We start from the raw sequence: 6,417 nt of genomic DNA, 5'->3' as shown, positions 1-6,417 counted from the left end.
TGATATATATATATTTTTGGGATGGCTATTGCGTATGGTGGCTTTAGTTTTCCCTCATTTTTCCTTGGTTCGTGAAACTAACATTTACTAGGACCCTTTCAATAGTTGGAGATGAACCCATATAGCCCATGGGTACCTTTAGAATGGAGCGAGCCACATAGTCCAGTTAATGGTTTTACAACTCTCATGTTTATTACCTTTACCCTATCTCGACATCTTATTTATGTATATATAAATGTTTGCACGTGGTTTTGATTGATTTTGGACATGGCATTATGTTATCACTTTTTTTGAGTTACATACTAGTGCTTATCCCATTAACCATCCTAGAATGCTACATTATTTCATAAAGTAGGGTTCAAACACTTTTTTGTTGCTCCTATGTAGTGTTAGGTGGTGGAGCATGTCTATTGAGTTGCTATAAAATGGTGAGCCTCCATCTTTTTAGAAGGCCATATCATTTTATTATTCTTTTTTATTGAATTAGTACTGTTGGATTCTTTTTCTTTAGTCATAGTCAAGGGCATGTTCTAATTAGTTGCTATTCCGATTTTAGAGGCAATTGTGTACAAGTGTGGGTTAGTTGTTGTTTTTACTCTTAATTTTCATTCAAGTTATCTATTCTTCTTTTTGTTGCTGCTTTGATTGGCTTTCATTTATTGTGCTTTTGAGGTTAGGCTAAGGGGGTGGTCTCCTGTCCATGGTGGACTTGAGATATCTGTCCCGGCGAAGCCCTCATTTAACTCATAACAAACTTGGTATTAGAGCATAGTTTAGAGTCGTTGGGTGTCCACAAAGCTATGTTGAGTGGAGTTCTTTTTATGGGTATGTAGGCGCTACACTTATGAGGAGAAGACTCTAAAGCATTTAGGAATGTTTTCCATTTCTTGTGTTTGATTTTAGGCTATAGAGTCTAGTGTTATGAAACTTCTCTAACTCCTGGCCTCCTTGCATTTCAGGTCATGCCTCCTTGAAGATTTGATATTCGTAGAAACTCTGCTGGGAACTCTATTCCACCTAAGGAAAATGTAAAAGGGACTCGCCCTAATTATAGAGTACAGACCCAGTCTAGGGTCCTTGCTCTTGATTATACTGCTCCACGTGGAGTTCCACCTGTCCCTACTAGTCCTTCTTAGGCTTTCCGTGCTGGTGACACTTATGCTCAATTGCCTTAAGGAGATATCTTTAATGTGGAGTTTCATTAGTCTATTCATGTGGTTACTCAATTGGTGGCATCGTAGTCTCATCAGTCTGACCATGTTAGTTTTGTTTCTCATTCATTTAAGGTTTCTTGGGTTGTACAGTTTATGAGGTTGAATCCCCCAACCTTTATAGGCTTTAAGGTTAAGAAAGATTTGCAGGGGTTCATTGATGAGATGGAAAAAATCTTTAGGGTGATGCATGCTACTGATTTTAAGGGTTTAGAGTTTGTTATGAATTAGTTAAGGGATGTAGCTTACCAGTGGTATAAGGAGTGGGAAGCTATGTGGGGTAATGATATTGAGCAGGCAGTGTGGGATGACTTTTTAAGGGCTTTTCTAGATCACTTCTTACCTTTGGAGTTGAGAGAATCTAAGGCTGAAGAGTTTGTAACCTTAAAGCAAGGAAAGATATGTGTGAAGGAGTATGCTCTAAAATTTCAGCAGTTGGCTCGTTATGCTCCAGAGTTAGTATCCAATATGACGTCCCAAATAAGAAAGTTTGCTTTTGGTTTGTCTTGTGATTTGGTGTTAGAGTGTAATGCTGCGATTTTGAACAATGATATGGATATCTCCAAGCTTGTGGTCTATATGCAATAAGTGGAGAATGAGAAGAAAAACATGTAGAGATAGAAGAGAGGTTTAATAAAAAGTTTAGATATTCAAAGCAAAATACAGGCTAGTAAACAGTGAGAGAGATGGCAAGCAGTGGACTAGGAAGAAGAATTAGGGAAATTTGTATTCGTCTGCCCGTGCTTCTTATTCTAAGCCTTTAGGTAATTGTCTTTTTAGGCTAGCAGTGGTCCTAAGGCATAGGGTGCCTAGTCTTAAGCTAGTGGAGCTTAGTCAGCCTCACCTTACCCTTCTTATCATTTTTTGTGGGTAGCTTAATTATGGTTATTGTGGGGAAGGGAGGAATTAGTGTTATAATTATGGTCAGCTTGGTCATATGCAGTGATATTGTCCTTTAACCAGGTTGCCACTGGGGCTAATAAGGTTCTAGTCGCCTTTTCTTTAGCTCCTGCCCCTAAAGGCACTACTTCTGGTACCGACACTAGCCGAAATCATCTCTATGCACTTGCTAGTTTCCAGGAATCTAAGGCATCTCTAGATATTCTTACTGGTATGTTACACCTTTTTTCCAGTGATGTTTATTATTTTCTTGATCTGGGTTCTATCCTTTCTTATGTGACCCCCTATATGGCTGTGCATTTTGGTTTTGGTCTTGAAAACATTTCTGACCCCTTTTCTGTGTCTACCCCAGTATGTGATTCTATAGTTTCTCGAAAAATCTATTGGGGTTATGTGGTGTCCATCTTTTATAGGGAGACACTGGTGGATTTTATCAAGTTGGATATGGTGGATTTAGATGTTATCTTGGGGATGGATTGGCTTCATTTATGTTATGTTCTTTAGATTGAAGGACTCAAAAGGTCAATTTCTACTTTCTTAATGAGCCAATAATAAAATAGGAGGGAATTTCTTAATAACCAAATGGAGGTTTATCTCTTATAGAGCTCAAAATTTATTTTAAAAGGGTGTCTATATCATCTTGTTCGGGTTAAGGATTTTGATACTGAAGGTCCTTCTTTGCAAATCATCCTTGTGGCTAATGAATTTCCTAAAGTATTTCCTGATGATCTTCCAAAGTGTTTCCTATAATTCCTCTTGATAGGAAAATAGATTTTGGGATTGATCTTCTATCAGAAACTCGTCCTATTTCCATTCCTCCTTATAGAATGGCTTCAAATAAATTAAAGGAGCAGTTAAAAGATCTTTTTGATAAAGGGTTTATTCGTCTTAGAGTTTCTCTGTGGGTTGCTCATGTGCTTTTTGTGCGAAAGAAGGATGGGTCTATTCAGATATGTATAGACTATCATCAGATAAATAAGGTGACAGTAAAGAATAAGTAACCTCTTCCTAGAATTGTTGACCTTTTTTACCAGCTTCAGGGTGCTAGATGCTTCTCTAAGATTGATCTTCGCTCAAGCTATCATTAGTTGAAAATTAGGGAGGTTTATATTCCAAGACTGCTTTTCGAACCCGAATGGTCACTATGAGTTTCTGGTTATGTCATTTGGGTTGACTAATACTCTGACTGTGTTCCTGGATCTTATGAATCATGTTTTTAGGCAATTTTTAGATTTGTTTGTTATAGTTTTCATTGATGACATTTTGGTGTACTCTAAGAGTGAGGAGGATCATGACAATCACCTCCGAATTGTGTTGTACACTCTTTAGGACCAAAAATTATATGCAAAGTTTTTTAAGTGTGAGTTTTGGCTGAATGTTATGACTTTTCTTAGGCATGTTATTTCTAGTGAGATTATCAAGATGGATCCACGGAAAGTTGAAGTAGTTAAGAAATGGCCTAGACCCATGCCTCCGACCGACATTAAGAGCTTTTTGGTCTTGGCTGCGTATTAAAGAAGATTTATAGAGAGTTTCTCATCTATTGCTGCTCCGTTAACAAAGTTAACTCAAAATAAGGTTTAGTTTTTGTGGTCCGATGCTTGTGAGGGTAGTTTTGAGTAGTTAAATAATACGTTACTTTTGTGCCAGTTTTGAACCTACTCGAGGGTACTGATGGTTTTGTTGTGTTTTGTGATGCATTTTGTATGGGACTGGGTTGTGTTTTGATGTAGCATAATAAGGTTATGGCTTATGCTTCCGAACAACTTAAGGTTCATGAGTGAAATTATCCAAATCACGACTTGGAGTTGGCAGCTGTGGTTTTTTCCTTGAAGATTTGGAGCCATTATTTATATGGGGTGCGCGTAGATATCTCTTCAGATCATAAGATCTTGCAATATGTGTTTACATAGAAGGATTTAAACCTCAGGCAAAGGTGGTGGCTCTAATTGCTTAAATATTACCACATGAGCCTTCACTACTATATAGGTAAATCTAATATTATTGCTGATGCTCTTAGTAGGTTGTCTATGAGGAGATTATCTCATGTTGATGAGGAGAAGTGAGGTTTTGTGAAGGATATTCACAGGTGGGCTAACTTGGGAGTTCGTCTTTTAGACTCTGGGGATGGGGGATTGAATATTTAAAAAGTGATTAAATCATTTCTTGGCGTTAAGGTGAAGGAGAAACAGGCTTTGGATCCCATACTTATACAGATTAAGGATGATATAGGTTAGCAAAGGGTTATGGCTTTCGAGATTAGGGAATATGGTATCTTGAGGTAATAAGGTAGTTTGTGTGTTCTTGATATTGATGGGTTGTGGGAAAGGATTTGACTGAAGCTCATGAGTCCAGATATATATGTCATCTGGGTTTAACTAATATTTACCATGACTTGAAGAAAATATATTGGTGGAACAACATGAAGAGAGATGTGGCAAATTTTGTTGCCAAATGTATGGTTTGTCAACAAGTTAAGGTAAAGGATTTGAGGCCTGGTGGTAGTCTCAAGAGATTGAGTTGCCCATATCAAAATGGGGGATGATCAATATGGATTTCATAACGGGTCTTTCATGGTTTCAAAATCAGTATGATTCTATTTGGGTCATTGTGGATAGAATGACTAAGTCTTCTTATTTCTTGTATGAGGACTAACTACTCAGGAGAAGACTATGCTAAGTTGTTAATTCAAGAGATTATGAAGTTGCATGATACGCTAATGTCTATCATTTTAGATTGAGTTACACAATTTTCTTCTCACTTTTGGAGTTTGTTTCAAAAAGGTTTGGATACACAGGTGAACCTTCGCACCACTTTCCACCCTTAAATAGATGGACAAGTGTAGCATACTATTCATAGTTTGGAGGATATGTTAAGGGCCTGTTTGATTGATTTTAAAGGTAGTTGGGTTGATCACTTACCTTTTATTGAGTTTGCATACAACAATAGTTATCATTCAAGCATTAAGATGGTTTTTTTAAGCTCTTTATAATAGGAGGTGTAGGTCTTCTATTGGATGGTTTGAGGTTGGTGAGACTAGGTTGATTGGTCCTAACTTGGTTCACTAAGCCATGGAGAAGGTGAAATTGATTAGAGAAAGACTTAAGACTGCTCAAGGTCGCCAAAAGTTTTATGTGGATGTGAGGCAGAGAGAATTGGAGTTTGAAGTAGGTGATTAGGTATTCTTGAAGGTGTCTCCTATGAAAGGAGTTATGAGGTTTGGAAGAAGGGAAAGCTCAGTCCCAGTTATGTTGGACCATGTCAAATTATTAGGAGAGCTGGGAATATGGCGTATGAGTTGGATTTGCCTGCGAGTTTGGGCTCTATTTATCCAATCTTTCATATGTCTATGCTGAAAAAGTGTCTGGTGATCCTTCCTTGATAGTGCCTGTTGAGGATGTTGGTGTTATGGATTCCTTGTCTTATGACTAAGTCCCGATTAAAATATTAGACACGCAAGTTTGTAGATTGAAGACTAAGGATGTAGCCTCGGTGAAGGTTCCTTGGAGAAATCAAAAGGTAGAAGAGGCTACATGGGAAGCCGAGGAAGATATGAAGGCCAAATACCCAGTTTTGTTCCTCGGGTTGGATGATAGTGCTTAAGGTATGATTTTTATTTTCCCTTAGTCACTTTTCGAGTTTGTCATTTAATTCTGATGTATTCTTGCTATTTCTCGTGCTAAAAGTATCCTAATTTATCATTCGGTGCCGATGATCCTTAGGGGGGATAACGTAAGACCTCTTAAAATTTTGATTATTTTATTTTTGTCCTCCCCGCATGTGTAATGTCAATATTTGACTTGAATTATGTTTAGGGATGTTAAAAGGGTGTTTTGAGAAAGTTTTGGATTTTTAGAAAGGGGTTCGGGGTCATTTTGGGACCCCGAGGCCGTGAGGGTCCGCGATAAAGCCGTGTCACAGAGGTTAACCTCCGCGATATTGGCGTGACATGCCAGTGCTTTAATTTTACCTAGTTTTTTTTCTTTCACTTGCTGTGAGGGGCTTTTGATCTTGTAACTCCTTGTACGACCTTAAACATAAAATAAGTCTCTTTTCTTCAGCTTTCAAAGATCAAATCACCCTCTTTATCTCTCAAACTCAAATCCTAAGACATTCAAGGGTTTCACAGTGAATTCATCATTCGAACTCCAAACATTAGATTGACTTTAATTTCTTGTGTAATTCAGACATGTTTCTCTTTCCTAAAATTGACTTTTACATTGTGGCATTAATTGAATGGATTTTCATGTGATTTAAATTGTGGGTTTTGAAATTGGGTTGAGGGGTTTTGATTGTTACTGATTGA

The sequence above is a fragment of the Capsicum annuum genome, chromosome 9, assembly GCF_002878395.1.
Source record: "Capsicum annuum cultivar UCD-10X-F1 chromosome 9, UCD10Xv1.1, whole genome shotgun sequence".
NCBI classification, from domain to species: domain Eukaryota; kingdom Viridiplantae; phylum Streptophyta; class Magnoliopsida; order Solanales; family Solanaceae; genus Capsicum; species Capsicum annuum.
The sequence above is the reverse complement of the archived record's forward strand: the minus strand, read 5'-3'. Positions refer to the sequence as shown.